This window comes from Hirundo rustica, chromosome 3 (assembly GCF_015227805.2).
Source record: "Hirundo rustica isolate bHirRus1 chromosome 3, bHirRus1.pri.v3, whole genome shotgun sequence".
In the NCBI taxonomy this organism is placed as follows: Eukaryota; Metazoa; Chordata; class Aves; order Passeriformes; family Hirundinidae; genus Hirundo; species Hirundo rustica.
The window spans coordinates 26,341,710-26,361,733 of NC_053452.1; the positions used below are offsets into that span (position 1 = coordinate 26,341,710).

Sequence of the window (20,024 nt, forward strand, 5' to 3'; positions counted from 1 at the left end):
AGGTGTGGGGGGAACAAAGCCCACCTATTTTCTGTGACCCTGACTATTTTTTTGTTAAGCCTTAACTGTTGCTGTGCCTGGCCTGTTTTTATGACTGGTGTCTGCAAATGTTCACAGGGTTGAGTTTTACTGGCGAACATGCTAGCAGGAAGCAGGACATGGGGGAGAGTGGCAGATGTGGCTTTCCAGAACCAAAGGTTTCATTTGCATCCTTTGGCCTGCGTGCCAGAGCAGCATGTGAGCACACATAGGAAGAGAGCAGCTAGACAGCACAGTTCATATTTCCAGAGCTTGGAAGTTGCTCATCAGTGTAAAATAGTCCCCCTTCCAAATAATTTTTCTTTAAAAGTTCCTGAACATAAGCAAAATGTATCATAATAATTCACTGTGTCATTATACGCTCAGCTCAGCTTCTGTGGGTGCGCTCCCATCAACATTTTGAAAGCTCAAAATAACAGAACCTACCTATGCATACAGTGTGAGTCTACGATTCATGAAATGCAGTTTTGAATTCAGAAACAAGTGTGGTTTTAAAAACTGTTTTCTAGCCTTACTCTGAAGCAGATTAGCATAAAATACCCCTATCTATCTACCCAACAAAGAGGTTTTTGACACTAGATTTGACAGACTTTAAAAATTAGCTTTACTGTTGGCTACTGCCCAAGGCAGCAGCAAGACTCTACAACCAGTACAGTTCCTCTCTAGATCAAAATTTCAGCTTCATGTGTGCACACATAATGGATCTCTTAAGTATGAAGTTCTTGCTGGTTTCAGTCCAGAAAAGATACAGTTACAGATTCCTGACAGTAAAATTATGGTTTCCAAGGAATTTCACAGAATCATAGCATAAGCGGAGTTGAAAGGGGCCCTCAGAAATCATGGAGTTTGACTCCTGGCCATGCATTGCATCCTCCCTGAGTCACACCATGTGCATTGTCCAAAGGCTTGAACTCTTGTGTTGTGACCACTTCCCTGGGGAGCCTGTTCCAGTGCCCAGCCACCCTCTGGGGAAAGAACTTTTTCCTGATACCCAACCCAAACCTCCCCTGACACAACTTCAGGCCGTTCCTTGGGGTCCTGTCACTGACCATCGCAGTGAGAGATCAGTGCCTGCCCCTCCCCTCACAAGGAAGTTGTAACTGCAGTGAGGTCCCCCCTCAGTCTCCTCCTCTCCAGGCTGAACAGACTTCAGCCACTTCTCATAAGGCTTCCTCTCAAGGCCCTTCATCATCTTGGTTGCACTCCTATGGACACTCTCTAACAGTTTAATGTCCTTCTTCCACTGTGGATCTCAGAACTGCCCCCAGCACTCGAGGTGAGGCCGTGCCAGTGCCGGGCAGAGCAGGACAATCCCTTCCCTTGCCCGGCTGGCCATGCTGTGCCTGGTGCCCCCCAGGAAACAGCTGTCCCTCCTCCACTGCTGGCTCAGATTCCACTTGTCATCAGCCAGGGACCCCAGGTCCCTTTCCATAGCACTGCTTTCCAGCACCACATTTCCCAGTCTGCACATCCAGGGTTGTCCCATTCCAGGTGCAGAATCTGACACTTTCCCCTATTGAACTTCACATGGTGGATGACTGCCCAGTCCTCTAATTTGCTGATGTCTCTGCAGGGCCTCTCTTCTTTTAAGGGAGTCAACAGCTCCTCATCCTTTGATTTCTATTACCAGGTGTCACTAAGGACCACGCACTATCAGAGCACCCCATTGATGCTAAGAATTAATTTAGCCCATAACAAATGCCGTGAACTATGTGGGTACTGAAAGTGTGTCATCAGACCAGCGAGCTTGTAATTTGTCATTCTTCACAGCATGCATCCTGCCTCTGGGCTGATTTGAAAGAGCCAAAAGCAAAACCCAGTAAGGCCCCAAGTCCCAAGGAGAGAAACAGTATAAAGTTGGAGGAAAGCTCCACCTGAAAGGATTCCTTCTCAATTTTCAAAGCAAAAGAGCATGCCAATAAACTTGTCAAACCAAAACCAGTGCATACATTTCTTTGCGTAAATACCTTTATCACCACTCTGGCAGATCTTGTTGACCTGGGTCAAATATGAAGAGATGAAATCCAGATGCCAGATGGTTTAGCCCCTACAACAATTCACATTGAATCAGAGGAAGTCTGATACATCATTAAAAAACCCAAAGCCAGTATTTATCTCCAAGGCACAACATATAAAGTCCCCACAACCTACAAAAAGAACTCCTTCTAAGTTATTTGATTCCCAAGGAGCTCACTGGATAGTATATAACAGATAGTACAAAAAGGGCATTTATTATGAAAACATCAGATGAGAGGAAATAAGATGATATCTCTATGCAACTCAAGGATCTTAGACATATAGTATTACAAGCAAGAAGTACGGATGGCAGGCAGAACTCTACACATCCTTCTCAAGAATATTAAAATCCAGCTTCTTCCCTGATAGCCATCAGTGATCAAAAGGCATAAACAATCAGGCTTTCTATGTTAATGATTGCACTGAAATGCTTCCTTAAGTAGTTTAACCAATTAGAAGGAGCACCAGCCATTAGAAGGAATCTTAATGATGGATTAGTTATTCAGAATCCTTCAAAAGAAAACTATGAAGTTTTTTATCTCTTGTGTCTCTCATTTTTTCTTGATTTTGGCTCTTTTCCTTTTTTACAAAATAATAAATCCACTCCCCAAACCTTCACATACTCTTAGAAAGTATGAAGCCACCAGTCTCCCTGCCTTTATTTTCAACAGCTTAATTTGTGAATCCTTGAAAGTTAATATAATTGTGGTTCTCACGTGAAAAAGACTTGAAAGTTGAAGTAATCCAAGTCTCTCCTATGTGGACTCTAAGTCAAAAGATCTCTAATTGCTATGAACTGGCCAGGACAGAGAAAAAACTCTTAAAATGAAATCACATTTCTTTAATTACATTTCATGAAGAAGAAATATCAGGGTTAAAGTCTGTTTAAAATAACACAAAAATCTCTCAATAAAAAGTTATTGTGTGTTATTCAGATGGGAGTGGAGAAACAGCAGTAGTTTATTGCTACGGAATACATTGCCTGCAACATATTTCATAGAAAAATTATTCTTAGCTAAACAAGTCCTCGGGTACTGATTAGATTAACAACTGGCAAAATTTGGCCATTATACATTTTATGTTCACAGAAAGTCACACTCAGCTGTTAACTCTGCATAGGCCGTGTGGTGAGCAGTCAGTGCTGCAGTACAGAACAACATACTGGGTAACACCAGAGTCAAGTCAGAGTTAGCAGGAGCATCACATATGTTAATGCTAGCAGAAGCAATGCAGACTGTTTAGAGGGTATGAAATTCCTCTGTCAGCTTGTTTAGCTCTAGAGCTAAGCAAAAACTTCGTCTTTGTTTCTCATTTATATGTGTGTGATTTTCTTTTTTATGAAAAAAACAAAGCCGAAAACCCCCAACAACCACAACCAAAATAAAACAAACCCCAAAAAACCCAATGCAGACACACAGATTTGGCCAGGTTGTTTTTTGTTTTTTTTTTCTGGAGGGCTTCCTGGCAGCTTTGTGCTGTGTCCACATTCACATGCCATCATGGACTCTGTGGCTCCACATGTAGTTCTGCCTCACAGCTGTACCTGCAACTGACTACCTGAGCTCACCTCCTCTGCAAAGCACAGCTCAAGCACCCCAGACAACAACTCCTCCGGAGCAGGTGGGACACATCAGCTCTAGCTTGAAAAACTCCCACTGAAGTCCTGCACGGCAGCTATAGAGCAGGGGACTGTGTGTCCCAAGTCTCCCAAAGCGACATTCCTTCCCAAGGGGAACTCGATCCTCACTCAGCCAGGCTGCAAGGTGCGTTTTGAAGGCAGGCAGGCTAAGTACGTGTGAGGCCACACTCTGTGCTGATTTCTAGCAACTTCAGAGGTCTCATGGCCTTCATATTAACCCGCTGAGCACTCAGCTGAAGGGCAGTGCCCTGCTAGTGTGCCTGTTCAAGATCTGGAGAGAGAATGAAATAGTGGAACTTTTATTAGCAACCTATTCTTTGGTTGGGAAGAAAATGAGGTATTTTGAAGCTGAATCTTCTGGGGGTAACATACCATGCTCATAATGTTAATGCCCATGTAGCAACACAAGCATGAGCACTCCTGCCTTTAAAGGGGCTTGGTTTTGTCTCAGAGCAGAACAGGAATGTTTCGGAAAACAGAAATTGAGCAGGTTAGAAAAGTCTTTCCCACACAGCTCTAGTTATGGGAGGCCTCTAATGGTATTTAATATTTCAAACAATTTTGGTTTCAATTAAAATAATAGATGGGAAAATAAAAAAGAAGGGGATGGAAGGCGAGTAATTTTTTCCTATCCTGCAGGAAAATTCCAATTACTTAAATTATTCTTTTGCAGAGAAATAAAACAATTGCTGCAAAGGGGAACATGAAAATGTCATCCAATCTGAATCTTCTGAAATGCAGTTTATGCAATGAAGCAACATTTATGTGGATTCCACTAATTCACTCCATTTTAGAACATCAGTCAGACAGCAGTTTCAGTGTCACTTGAAAATGATTATGACTGCTGGCAGTCAGGGTCCCCCTTCACCCCCTTAGGGTCTACCTCCACCCCCTTTCCCAGAAGCACCCAGATGTTTTAGGGACACAAACCAGTGAAGTTTTAGGAAAGACTCTTCAGGATGCAACATAAACATTTCAGTCCACTACCCAGAGGCACTCTAGGCACATAGGTTTCCTTGATGCCCTAAGAGAGTGTAGGAGCTGCTCTGGAAGTCTAAACCTCAGTGTTGAAGACTTACAGCTGTGAAACATAAGATTACCTAGAGTACTTATTGCTAAAGATACAGTGCAGATTTTTAAAGGGCATTAATATGATCCATTACAATCCTACCAGCGCAGTTTTGGTTGGAAGCAAACTTAAAGAACACCCAGATCCAATCCCCCTGCCATGGGCACGGACACCTTCCTCTAGACCAGGTTTCTCAATGCCCCATCCAGCCTGGCCTTGAACACTTGCAGGGATGAGGCATCTATAGCTTCTCTGGGCAACCTGTTCCAGTGCCTCATCACCTCCACAATAAAGAACTTCTTCCAGCTATTCAGCCAGGAATTGGTCGTCACTGTACAGCAGGATTTAATACCAAAGAATTACTGTTCTCCAAAGTTCTTAGGTCCTTCCAAACCACACCGTCAATTGGGGGCATTAGTTATATCGGAAAAATGTGGTCTAAATATGATCTCTGACTTCCTACAGGCTCTAGCAGGTAGAGCTTTGGGCTTCTTTGGATGGTTTTGAGAATGTTACCAAAGATCTAGTCCATTGTCTTCTGTAAAAGAACAAAATAAAAGTATTTTCAGAGAGATTATTCACTTTCTCCTTGCTTTCAGCAAGAACTCTGCTTGAAGCTGATAGGAAAAGCACTAGGAACTCATATGCAGCAGTCAGGATTTTTATTCCAGAATATGTGAGTACTGTTTCAAAAAGACAGCAAATGAAACCAAAGCCAATAAAATAAGTACTGCAGTTAACACCTTAAGAAACATTGCCACCTTCATCTCATTATTGGATACTTGTTCTATCATAGATAATACTTTCTGGAAACTATAAGAAAAACTCCAAGGAGAAAAATCTTGAAATGGCCTCAAAGAGATGTGAAAACCACTGTAAGCCCTCGTGTTTCGGAAAAATAATCTAGTTTTCACTAAACCAGTATCTACACGGAAGCAAATATCTCTCCCAGACTACAGCTCTAAGCACAGGCATTAATTTTGTTAGTTTCACTAGGCTTTGTCCTCTCTTCATCTGAAGCAGCACGTTTGCAATGACAATCCCATACTACTAAGTGAATCTCACATTTACACTGAGAGTGCCCAAGTGCTTTTCAAGTCTTGACTCTGCTTTATCTGCTTCTGTCATAAGTCTGCCTGGCGAAAAACCCACATGCAGCTAAGGCAGGGGCATGTTCACTTTCAGAAGTCAGTGAAAGAAAGGGGGTGTGGAAGAGAAACTCATTGCTCAAGAAAATAGTTTTCAGTCAGATTCCAGTACTGCCTAATTCCTGTCTGCATCAGCCCAGTTAAAGCTGCCTGTGCTTAGGGGCGATTGGCAGTCTGCTCTGGGTTCCTTCACTGCACTGCTAATCTCCACTAATACTCTCCCATGCTTCATTTAATTTCACTCTCAGGGCTCTTTTTTCAAATTCTTCCTCAAATCTCAAACCAATGGCCTCATTGTTTAGGATTCCTTTACCCTGACAAGTCTGACCTCAGATATCCTTTCCTCTTTCCTGCTCTGTAACTCAGGCAGTCCACTTATTCATTCATATGGTAACCTCACATAATGGCCTCCACATTAATTAAGTAATTTTGGTTCTTTAAGGTACTACAGAGGGGTTTTCAGTGCCTTTCAGGCCAATTGAACTATTTTTTTTTTGTTGAACACACTGGAGAGTACATGGAAGAAGAGCCAAGGAGAACATGCTCGCTCTCCCTCTGGGCCATTCCTTTCATGCTGCTTCAGGGTTAGGCCAAAACAACATCAGCAAGTCTAATTTGCCCCAGCAGTGGATGGGAAATGACTAAAAACCCTGCAGATTAATTTGTGTCAGATGTATGCTTTCAAGCAAGTGTGAGCAAGAAAGAATGTGAGAGCATTTACAAAAAACCACGCTCTTTCTGTGGGATTTAGAAGGGCCCTTTTTTTTCAGATCTCTTGGGAGCTGGGTGGCTCCAAGCAAATGAAAAGTCCCACCTTTGCTTTATGTTCTCCTTTTGTATTTGATACATTTCAGTGATCAGACAATTCAGAAAAAATGAGAGGGACAAAAAGAAGCAAAACTGTACAATGCATGATTTATGTTCCAGTATCTGCTCATTCTTCTAGCAAACAGAGTTTTGCACCACACAGGTGAGATGGTCAGAAAAAAAAAAGACCCCTGGGGTATTTTTTTGTGTCCCACATTACTCCAGAAAAACAAAATGTGGTGGAAACCTCATGTCACTCTGGAAAATAGTAATGATTTGTGTTACATAATCAATAACCTAATAGGACTGAAACTGCAGATCAATACACGATCCTGACCAGGAAAGCACAGGTCCAAACCAGTTTTTCTGTTGAAAAAGTAGACCTCAAGTTGGTCTCTGATTGCCAGATCACCCAGCTGTGATATTCTAACAGGATGAGTCCTGGAGTGGCCACGGAAATCCAGCAACTGTAATAGTTATTTTTGTTCTACTCGGTGTGACTTGGTTGGGAATAAATTTTTCTGTATATGACTAACACATGAGCTGAAAAACACCACAACTGGCAGTGGTTAGGCTTCTTCCTGGTATTCCCAGCAAGGCCAAGAACATTTATCTCTGTGTCCAATCTCTCTGGTTAATGGTGTTGCGACACTGGAGATGAGTCACGTGTATGTTATCGCTGTGCAGTAACCTTTCTGTTGCTAAATTAAATAGATTTAATTTTGTACATTCTTGGAACTCATATCCAACCTGATCTGCTCACCACATCTAAAAGGATTTGTTTACTTTTTAGGCAGCCTTGCTGTTTAGATCTCAGATGACTGCCTCAAAAATTCTAAGGAAGCTCAAAGTCTCACAAAGAAGTGCAATATTAGCATGGACTTGTTTCTGGTGAGAGACAGTTCTGCTTCAAAAACTTCAAGCCTTTCTCTTCATTGACACTGCTCCTAATCCTTGTTTTATCATTATTATGAGACAAAAATAATAACACCCAAAATCCTACTCAAAGTCTGAATCCCAATCTGATTTGGCAGCATAAATATAACCACAGAAAAACCTTCCAAGTGACCCAAAGAGACAGAAAGCCCCAATCTAAAAAGAAAGCAAATAAGTTTTGTGGAATTAGACCTTAAATCTCAGTTTCAGAACACACTAGCACTTAGGAGCCTGTCACAACTTTCAACAAGATGTCAGATATAGTTAATACAACATTTAATATTAGTGAAGTTATATTGGTAACTCTTAGCGGTATCACTTATTTCAATTTAGAAAGGAAATAGCAGTACAGGGAAGAAACAACATAGGATGCCTTTATATCTATAATTGTTGTTGTACTGGGATGTTTTTCAATAAAAACACATACCAGTAACCTAAATGGCTGTACTAGCGCCAGATCTATATGAGACCAAGAGTCTCAGAAAACTTAGATGTCTGTATCACACCAGTTTCACTAGTGTTTTGCCAGGTAATAGCATTTCCAGGCCCGCATATAAGCACCAGATCACATCTGAGAAAGAGTGTAAGTCTTTAGTTACTTGACCGTTTTGAAAATATTCTTTTTAGGGTTGCTGAAATGTATAAGAATTGGCAAGGTAAAAAAATAAAACAATCCTCTTCAAAGGACAAAATCTAACACAGCCATTCAAAAGAAACAGTAACAAGAAGAAAGAGAAATCTGTATTACTGGTGATTATGTTGGCAAGTCTTCGCTGTCTGTAATGCATGCTTGTGGAAAATGGTAACTACAGCTATAGCAATTCACATAATGCTGTCTGAATATTTTTTATCTGAGACAAAACTATGCTGTTGTCTTCATGTATGCAGGAAAAAAACAAGTTCTGGAGCAGATTAATTCAGTAATAACTAGATACTTAATTCCCTGATTTAGGTCCCAGGGGAAGCTTAGAAACTTTCAAGGGAAGAAGAAAAAGGAATTTCCTTATTTTATCTGATCCACAGGAAAACCTCAAGTTCATTGAGGTAGTCTATCAGTTTTAAGGTGCCTACTGTTAGGAACGAAAAAAAAAAAAAAAAAAAGGCAGCCCAAGCCTGCAGATAACCTCAATGACTGACCTCACTCTCCAGCTCTAAGTTTATTCGCCACACATTCACATCAGCACTAGTTCCAGCTCAGGAGAGCAGCTCAAGCACATAGCAAGCCTGCTCAGCCCTTGCTTGGAGCAGCTTTAGGAGCCAGGAGCCCCACCCTTGCTTCCCATCAGAGCAGAACAAGCCTAGAAGTCACAAAACCTATCTACTGGTTACTACCAGAAATGTGCATGTGTGCACCCAGTACAGTACTAATTAATCTTTCTGGCACCAAAGCCTCAATCATCTATCCCAGGCCAAACTGTACTATGGGACTGACAGTCCTCCTGGGGTACACACAGGGTCTGAGGAAACGCCATCAACCTTTCCCTCATCTCACCCAAGATGCTCTCCTGTTCAGACAAGGACTGTGCTATTGGTCATCTTGCAGGGGGAGCAGTCTCAGGGAGGATTTTGGAATATTTGTCCTCCAAGACTAGCAGGGTTCATGAGATCTGAACCTCATGCCAGATAAAACCTCAGCGAGCCTTTCCTAATCTATGCCTGATCTAAGCTCAAACTTGCAATTCCTGGACAGTGCCAAAAATACAATTGCCACACTTCTGAGAGCAGAGCTCATAGTGCTGGGCTGAAGAGCCACGAAGACTGCAGGGTCTTTGTGTATGTTAAGAAAATTGTACGTGGGGAAGGTGATCTGAACAACGGTTGTGGCTCTCTCAACTTTCCTCCTGCCAGGAAGGCCTTCAGCCCCACCAAAAGTCCATACCCGTTGCCAAAGATTAACCATCACCAGTATTTTCCTGACTTAATTATCTGAAAGGTAGTAGAATCTCAGCTAATTACTCAGCATTACTACCGCTGTGATATATGCATTATATTTTTAATAACTCAAGAACATTGAAATAACTATGAAAGCTACAGGTAACTTAAAATCTGATATCCCTGAACAGCTGCTTGTAAATATTTCCTCATATTATTCCACATTTATTTATCCTTTGAAATAATTAAGCACTTAAACACTATTTTTTGCTTACATACTGATGCACATTTCTGACATGAATAAACACAAAGTGAAAAGTTACAAATTGTTTACCAGGAAGGTACATTTGTTCTGCATTTTGAAGAACATCTGTAGAAATCTGAAGGGCAGGAATCATATCCCTGAAAGACAGTTTACCATGGCTAACTCTTAAAAAAAAAAAATAAAAAAAAAAACAAAAAACAACCAAACAAAAAAAAACCCTCACATGTATTTAAGAGGGCTAGGAGACTTAATTTTTGCTGTAAGCCTCAAAGATTTAATTTTATGAGAACTCAGCTAAAAATTATGCTTCCTTAACAGTTCTGAATAATCAGGTCCAATTGTCTGAAATCAATGATTATGAAAAAATAGACCCTAAGTTTCACCCAAGTTTTTAACATGAATGCCTCATATTTCTCTCTCCTTGCTTTTGATTTTAGATTCAGTCCACTGTTCACATTTCTAGGCATTAGCAGACATTTGACTGTTATTTTTCCCTTATGTTCAAACTTTTAGGTCCTAGGCCAAGCTGTGGCCTCAGCTGTGCAAATGTAAACCAAGCAACCCTATTCACTTGAGTGAGTTTTCATTAGCAAAGGCAGGAGCAAAACTTGGCTCTCACACCTGATGTGCCTTACCACTTCAATAATCTCATGTTGGGATCTCAGAAACAGAAATACTCAAGTGGTCCTAACACTGGGCTAAAAATGTGTCTAAGTCTATTCCAGCTCAGGCTTTTACTGAAGCACCATTTTAAGAATTGTTTGGCAAAAAAAAGGGCTAGATCCCTTGACCCAAGGTTCTAAATTTACCATTCCACTATATATTTTTCTTTAAATACACTGTGACTCAGACATGTATTCACTGCAATTTGTGTACACAGGTTTCATGCACTCAGCCCTGTTTGCTTTCTGTGTTAAACAGACTAGGTCACTGTATCTGAAACAAACCTGAACTTACAACTAGACTAATAAGTAACTTGAATGCAAACTTATCAAGCAACCTTGCCCAAAAGTCAGCATGAACCAGTTGATTTTCCCCACTGAACCCCTTCAAATGAGCCAAGCGTAAGAAGGAAAGCACCTACTTTGGGGAAGAAAAAGAGGAGCTTTTAGTCTGATAAACACGATGCCACACCAGAGGTGCTCGGCCTGACCAGGTCACTCCACTTCTCCCTCCCCAAGGTCCACGTGCTCCAACAAACTCCGAGTCCCTTCTCATGGCTCTTGGAAGGAGGGAAGAAGTTTGCTACAAGGAGAAAGACTTTATAGCTCACCAGCTGTGTGAACAAACTCAAACATATTTGGCTTCTGTGAACTTGGCTAAATCAATGAAACATCAGAGCTCAAACTTGATGCTTTATTTCCTTTAGTATGAGGTTCTGCTCACTATAAACGTGATCTGGAACAGCACGTGTGAGACTGTAAAGCAAAAAAGAAATGAAAACAAAATGTGATTGTACATGAGATCAATTCCACGCTGACGTGATAATACGTTCAAAATTCTCATTTCTGTAGAAAGCTGACCACAGGCACTTCATCAATCAGTATTTCGATTTGTAATGTGTTCCGTATGGTTTTCTGTCATTACTTAATGGGGAACATCCCCTCTAAAAACATCTGACTCTGAGCTCTGCATCGAGAGAGCTGCTCGTGTTTCAACCACGTTTCCCAGAAACTGAACACTCAGCAACATATTCATTTTTCAGTGACAGCCACCACTAATGAGAAACAGCCATGGATTCGTTGAATCTTTTACAAGCCAAAGAAATTTATATTAGCAACAAAAAAAAAAAAAAAAAAAAAAAAAATCTTAGATTCTTTTACACAGCAACGGAATTGCTAGAATCTCCAAAGTCTCGATTTTAACACCCTAAACCTCATACTGGGTTGGTGCTTGTACTTCTCTATTTTTCATCTTATAATTTCTCTCTCTAGGTTGTTAGTTTTGGCTTTTTTTTGTTTGTTTGGGGGGGGGGGGTGTTGGTTTGGATTTTTGGGGTTTTTTTGGTAGATTTGTTGTTGTTGTTATTTTTAATTTTCAGTTAGGCCAGTTGTTCTGACATATGTTCTGCATGTCAGGAACAGGAAGCTGGGGCATGAATTGGAGGGTTTATCACAAGCTGAGGGGGGGTGGAAAAAAATAAGACCACCAGAATTAAAAAACTCATACAGCACTCAGTGATGGCAATAGGTTAGAAAGACCTAAAGAAAGCAATTATAAAATCTGTGGCATTTTGTAGGAGAGCTCTATTATTTTCCTGCATCCGTTTCCTTTGCTCAGAACATCAGGGAATTACTAATCGCAAAACTTCTTGGGTTTCATTGTTTTGTTTTAGGTTTGGGATTTTTGGGGGAGTTGGCTTTTTTGGGGGTGGGGAGGCATTTATTTGGTTTTTTAATAAAGAGGACCAGCTGTGCAAAATTTGGCTTGCCAATATATGAAACTTTTAAAAAATTACCAGACCCACAAGACATGCAAGAAAACTAAAATTTCAGTCTACATGAAAAAAACAACTGTTTCAGAAGATTGCAGGGAACAGTCGTACCTTTACTTAGAAGTGTCTCTACTGATTGTTTGGGGCATTATTTTGAAATAGTCATTAAAAGCAAAATTAAAAGCAAAATAATAAAATGACTGGATGTTCAGGAGGCAACCGAGTCAGATCAGCAGAGTTTCTATAGAGAAAACTGTCTCACTAATCTTTTAAGCCTTATTTAAATCTACCAACAAAACATTGACAAAGGATAATTTATTTCCATCATGAGCCTGACCGACACAAAACAGGATACCAGGCAAGACACATCCATGGTAAGAATAAGATTAGCAACTCTCCCAGGTCATGGGCCAAATTGTCCCTTACTCCCAGGGACTTCAGCAGGATTTGCTCCAAGAATAAATGCTTAGAAATGGAAGGAAGAGTTTTACAACTGCCTAAATTTATGTTATGATCTTCTCCAAGGTAGCATAAAAAGAATTTTAAAAAAATTAAAATAGAGTTATAATTAATATATATTAATATATAATATATAATATATATAATATAATAATATATATATTAATATATAATATATAATTATAATTAATATATAATCAAGTAAAAGTCAGACATGAAAAGTCAACTCATATATTAAGTTCAAAATATGATTAATCAAAATGTCTCATTTTTTTGAAACATACTTCAAAGGAATTCATTATGTTTCATCACACTAAGAAAGTTTACATTTGCCTCCTAAAGTCACTGCTTTTAAAACAATGATCCCTCTTGAATCTCACTTCAGCTCCAACGGCAATATTTCCACCTTCGCTATAGAAACCAATGTTCTTGGGTTTTTTCATAAATAAATAAATAAATTAAATCCCAGCCTCAAAAGTGACACCAAGACCCCCTAACTTTTTTTAGATTACTTACCAGATTCAAATGGAAGAGTCAAGAATTCTATCTGTCAGGGTAGTAACCACTAAAACAAAACAAAACAAAAAAAAAAAAAATACACCCAAACAAAAAAACCCCAAACAAACAAAAACAAAAAAAAAAGTGTGAGCAGCTGAGTCTCTGAAAAAGCATATCTAAGCAAGGATCTTATAGAGGATCAGAATGTTTTGAGGACTTGGAAATATAAGAGAGAACAACGTTAGAAAGTAGAAATCAGAAATCTTGCTTTATAAAGAAAAGCATCTGAGGCAAAAGATGAGGAAAATCCTAAAGCTAGAAATTAAAAGAAAGCAATTCAGAGAAAGACATTAAACAGAGATTAAAGAATCTTGATCAGCATTAGCAGGTTTACATAAAGGATATTTACTGACCTCCAAGACATGAGCGAGATTGTTTTAGAGAAGAAAAAATGGTAGACAGTGAGAAACAAACAAAAAAAATTACAGGTTTGTTCAGGGATTTCTGGAAGCAAAGCCAAGGAAAAGGGAATACAATGTTGTAATGTATAAGCAAAGCATGCAGGACCATCCAGGCACCCACACAGCCTCAGGAAAAAAAAGAGAGCAAACTCTCAGGGCACAGGTTAAGTATCAAGCTAATCCAGATAACCAAGCTGCAGGTGCAAAAAATTAGGTTGAAATTATGTTTTCTCAAAACAAGCAGCTGACTGGAAGCACACCTGAAGGTGACTTTTGGTGTGTGCCTCACCACCTTGCAGATCACTCAGATTATTCTCTTGATTTTCTTGACCTTTCAGTTGCCTTCATTCAGAAAGTTCACGTGTGTTGGACCGGGTCACTTTTGTTCCATTTCACCTCTTAGCTGTCACAGAATGACTTTTCCACCTGGTAAAGAGATTGTAGGCTTTATGCATCTCTCGTTCCTGTGGGGTGATTCAGTGTGTTTCCCAAAGATGTCATCAGAGGTAAACTTTAAAAACTGCTTGTGTTCAGGAGTATTTTCTTCTAAGCACTCACAGGTCTGCCTCTGAAAAACAGATTAAGCCAGATTTGATGCTGGCTAAATTTTGAACTGAAACTTTCAGAGAAGTTCCATTTTTTTTCGATAGGTTAAAGCTGTCAGGGATGCACTCAGCACATTTCAGCTATTTGGAACCCAAAAGCTGCAGCAGTGGTAGTAAAAGGTCTGCTGCTACCAATGTCCTACCTGATCTGGTGCAAATAGAAAAATTATCCCAATCCTCCAGCAGTGATAGGAAGCAAGGTAGAAGTGTTGGGCCATGCATATGAATAGTACTTGTCTATCAGAGAGAAATTATTCCATGTTTAATATACAAAAAGGTAAAAGTGAGATGAACCAGGAATTATTTCAGTTAGGATAGTAAATGTTTAGCGAGCTTGCTCAGATATAATCCCGTTATGATTTCTTTTGAGAAACGTAGAAAGACTTCATATATGTATCTAAGTATTTCTAAATAACAGCGGCGGTAAATGGTAATTCCTTGGTACCAAAAAACATGCAAAACATGTTATTTTGTTCTTCTGTAGATTACTGCATTCATATTAAATGTCTTAATACTGCCATCCTCATAGGAAGTCAACAAATTAAAAGAGCCAAACTCTGGCTCATTGCTTATGGGCACAATTTCAGAAAACTGAACTTCGGATACTCTACATATCAAAAACTGTCTTCCTGATTTTAGGTAGAAGGTACAGTTCAGGACTTTATTTCCTGCAAGGAAAGATAAAAACTGGATGCTGGAGTACGTAGGCACACTAATACAACCAATATTAATGGGAACAGCATCAGGCTTGAATTTTGAAAAACGGGCTTCAGTTGTTTTTACTTTAAAGGAGTTCAACGCTTCTCACCACAAGTAGAGAAGAAGAGCTTGCAAGGACCCAGTTTCAATTCAATGCTGAACTGAATGTAAGCTCACCTTGCTCCTTCTGGACATAATCATGTTCCAGAAAAACACCTGGGATCTTACTGGCAAACAAGGGATAAATGAGTAGCAAGAAGTCCTTACAATGCCTTCAGCAAGTAGTTCTTCTGTTCTGTTTCAGTAGTTCATACCTCTCACTCAAGCCTGGCAAGGGGAGGAGACACATTGTGTGTCTATCATATTTCATTTGCCAGGTACCTGCAGCGCACCTGCCTTGGGCTCCTGCTGCTACCACAGGCTGGTAATTAATTATTTATAATTAATGAACACTGTCCCCATGTTCCCGTTACTTATTCGTTTTATTGTTGTGACTACATTGCTGCAGAAGGCTAAATGCCAGCTTCCAAGTTGGTTTTCATTTATACAGAATGATTCTTAGTAGGTAAAACCTGACTTTGACATGACCATTTGGTCAGCACCACTCTTCTGTTTCCAGAGCTATGCAGCTACACCATTCCATTCGCCACCAGCAATAAACTTACCTAGTTATTTAAGCAAGGTCTGATGAGCTGCTGCTCGCTTCCTTCAATCTGAGGGTAGAGAAAGTAATTTCTAATCATATTATTGTTTTGGTTTGGGTTTTTTCATTCAAGAGTGAGGGAGAGCGTGACTCACATTCTGTTTGCAGTTCAGCAGCTGCCTCCTACTGTCCCCCTGAATCATCAGTTTGGTTGTAGCATTTCTGCCTTGGTCTTTATCATTTGCAGAAAGGGCCCAATTAACCAGCCCTAGGTTTCATAGCCTTATAAAGCATTCTTGCACAACTGGGCCAGTCAGCTTTTGTTAAGAAGGGATGCAGTGAAATCTGAGAATTGGATTGTGAGGGGAATTTGCAGTGTCAAAAGGAATTTAATAATAATTATTCTTTTCATTCATTTTGGCACTGATTTAAGTACTTGCTTTGATATGAGGTTAGTACAGGAAAGAAAAACTGTCATTTTTAAAGGCATCTTTCTGCAGTCATAGCTGAATATTTTAAATAACTGCCATCGATGACATGTCAGCCTCTTTGGTATTCTGAACTTTCACTTAGTGTAGAATATCCTCTAAGTTCTTAAAGAGCAGTATGTATCTGTTGTGCTTAAGATTAATAAAAAGGTGGCATAAAAAGTAGGTGTATAAATGATGACAATTTGAAAACTTTGAAATAAATTATTGAAAACTACCAAAAAAATGATACGAAATTTCAGGTATGGCCTCCTGTCACAGTCTTATTTTCCATAATATCACCAACAAGGAGTCCCTGAAAATGGTTGCTGATGACACAAATGAATCAGAACATCAGAAGTGCAGGTTCAGGTTCCACCTGTGAGATTACAGAATGTCATTTTGATCGTCTTTTCATTAAGTGTATTGACAAGAACCTTCTAAGCACTTCTAGGTCCTATCACAAGCTAAACTTGGTGAACGTAGCTTTGAATGCATATAGTGATTAAGTGACTGAGTAAAAACATCCTGATTTTCAATACATTAGATGCACTGTGGGGACCTGAGACTTATGCCCCATTATTAAGCCTGACCTTTAGCATGCCCTGATGTTCAGCACCCTTCAGTAACTTTGAGAGGGAATTTATGCCATGCTCCTTACCATGTGTGACTAACATAGCAATGGGTTGATTTTCAGTTCTTGTTAAGTGCCCTCTCCTTAAAAAGTGCTCTACAACAACAGCTATTAGTGACAAAAATAATCATCACTACCCTAATTTATGTTATTAGTTACATGGAATTACAGGACATAATTTAACATTGGCTCTGCCCATAAAAATTGTAATTGTTCTCCAAAATACAAACTAATTTTATGTCTAAGGAAGACTGCTAAGCAACAGTAAAAAATGCCATATTTATTAGGATTAGCCCACTTAAAGGGAATACGTGAAGCTTCACAGATCTTGCTTATGCACTATGCAAACACTGATTTTATATCAAATATGCGACTTGACATTAACCTTTTCAATGTGTCAAAGTAAGTGTCACTATTAAAGAGTAATTATTGAATATATTTCTCAAAATATGAGAAACAGAAAACTTTAACATGGTAAAATAGAGATAAATGTCTTCCTGGCTTCCACTGTTCTACTGATTTGACACCAATTCCAAAATACATAAAAACTTATACCAGTGTATACAAATATATCAGAACTATACATGCATAGTAATAGCTGTTTCCTATTTAATATTGTCCTTCCACAGGCAGTAAAAGCAGAAAAGTATACAGAACTCTATTCCTGCTTGTAGAGTTCAGCCTAAGATTACTAAATTGTGGTGAAAAGCACTCCTCTGCTTGATCAACATGGCATATTTTAGTATATAGGCAGCTGTAATGGTTGGCCAGAAACAACAACTAATGTACGCCATATTCGCCAAATTCTGGTTGCTAAATTTAGTGTAGTGATCTTAGTGTTTATCCTCTTTTTGTGGGAGAAAGATTAGGAGAAAACAAAGCAGGGTCAAGCTTAAAAATAAACAAATAGTTTTATTAACACACACTAAAAGAATGGAAAAAGTAAGTCAGGGAAAAAACTAAAACAAAACAGAATAAAATTCCAAAACCACTCTTCCCTCCCCCTACAAACTGTTAACTTTCCTACAAAACAACATAAAGAGACAAATTCTGTGATTTTCAGTCAGTTTCACCGTTTGAAAATAATCTTTCATCAATTCTTTAGGAGAAGTCTCTCTCTTAGAGTCATGGATCCTACGGACAACCTAAAACAGTTCTCTTGTGGGTTTAACTTTCACAAAAACAGATGCCCGAGGAAACCCGCTTTTGTGACCCCTCCCATTAGCAGGTTCCCAAGCTGCTTATGGGTCATGGGTCTTATTCTATTGCATATTGGGGTGTCAGCTTTTAAAGATTAATAACTTCAAAGGCAAAGGATTCTTCATCTCAAGGCACAGAGATATCTTCTCACTTCTTCACCGGCACAGAGGACTTCTCATCTCTATCTCTGCTTAAGCATCTTATGGGATTAATATTACTTAGTCCATCACAAACACCTTTGCTCAAATCCACACACAAATCTAAACAATCATCTCCCAAAATGCATATCATTCCCATGATTTAAAGGAATAATCTAAATATAGAGTTCATTTCCATGGCTCAGTAAGAAAACCAGCCTAAAATGGAATGGCAAACTCCTCAACCCCCTGTCCCAATAGTCCTTTCACTCTCACTCCACTGACTTAATGCGGTTTCTTCTTTAGGTTCACTGTGTCTCTTTTCTTTTCTCTCTCAGGGAAGGGTTAGGCCTTGGAAGCTTCATGTTGCCAGGAAAGGGTTAAATCTGCCCAGAGTCTTTTTCGCTCTCACTGCATCTCGTGGTGTCAGATTTTCAAGGCCACACTGGTGAGGGAGGAAGAACTAACGTAGAAAGATCAGAGGACCCGGCAGTCCGGAATCAAGACACCAGGCAGGATCATTAGTGCCTTTTTTTGCCGAACCCTCAGTGTAAATCGGGGCAGCCCCGGCCCCGCCAGGCCCGTGGCTGGTGTCAGGGCCCGCCCGGCAGGGCCTGCCCGGCCCCCCATTGCTGGCAGCAGATGGGCCCGGGGCACAGCCCGGCAGGGCCGCTCCTCTGGGCCCGGGTAAAACCAGCTCCGGCCCACCCCTGGCTGCCATAAGACATTTCCTTTCTCTCTGGCCAAAGGGAAAAGCAAAAGGCTGAACTGCAAGAAATCAGGGTTTTTATATGGTACTTTCCAAAGTCGCAATTGACATTCTCAGTGGTCTAAACAGATGCCAATATCCCAAACTAGCCTTCTGATAGGTCCCTGTCCTTTCAAAAGCAATTCCCAGGTCCTGACCCGGAAAAACATTCCACATTGCTCTACAACAAACGAACGAAACTGTGCCAGTCCATGACAGCAGCATGGTATCTCTGACTTCTTTTAATCATACAGTTCTCTGTTTTCAAAATACTTAGATATTTTTTAAAATATGGTGTCAGGTACTTTAGTTAGATTGATGTCACCTAATAAGCTCTATTGGAATTCAAAACATCACTTTTTCATATATCTTTAATCATTCCCTGAGTACAACACAGATAGGAATCTTTTGTTACGATAAATAAAGGAAATCATTTCCCAGCATGGCCCATTCAGGATTCACCATCCCTTCCATTAATAACTGTAAGTATATTTCTCTGAATTTGTGTTGGGGAAGTTAATGCCCCAAATCAGCATTTTCCACAGGCGCCCCATGGATGGTGCTCAGCCAAAGGCACAGCTGTTTGAGCAGCTCTTTGTGCGGGTTACCAGGGAATGACCACAGAGAGCCTTGTTTGTGTGCTTCTCGGGGGGAAGGGCTTCTGCACATGCACTGAAATGTATTTTCTACTTGTGTTGTACAGTCTCCTTCCAAGTTTTGAATCTCTTGGCACATTTTTATACTTCCTGATGACCTCATCATCATCATATAAAACATGACTTGAAGAAAGAGAAAACAGGTGGGGGCTCGATTTTAGTGCTTCCCATTCTGCCCTCACTGCTCCTTCCCACCAGGCTGCCCTCCTTTTCCTCCTCCCTCCCCACTTCAGCTACCCAACAAAAACTAACAAGTGAAAAACTAACCAAGGAAATGTTTCATAAGAAAAAATTCTATGGCACCCTCTCCCTGACACACACACATACACACAAAAGGCAGCTTTAGTAATAACCACAACCACCCAGTAAATCCGAAAAAAAAGCCAACATAATGAACACACAAAAGTGTAAACTGCTAAACTGTGATAGTCAGTTAGTTCTTGGCAGAACTGTTTTAAAATAAGTAGGGCTGACACTTGATTAGAAATAGACACTTTTTCTCTCTCATTTTTGTTTCTCTTTTTCCCTCTTTTCCCCCTCTTTATTTCTTCTTCTTTTTTTTTCTTTTTTTTTTTCTTTTTTTTTTTTTTTT

General features: G+C 39.9%; 1 long non-coding RNA gene across 1 annotated transcript; it reads right to left on the minus strand.

The window, feature by feature from the left end:
• Positions 1 to 3,093: 3,093 nt before the first annotated feature.
• Positions 3,094 to 13,761, minus strand: LOC120750702 (uncharacterized). The gene is made up of 3 exons (XR_005700107.2): positions 13,596 to 13,761; positions 13,201 to 13,249; positions 3,094 to 3,965 (listed from the first exon to the last, which is right to left on the minus strand). It is a non-coding gene; the product is annotated as an uncharacterized LOC120750702 (long non-coding RNA).
• Positions 13,762 to 20,024: the final 6,263 nt, after the last annotated feature.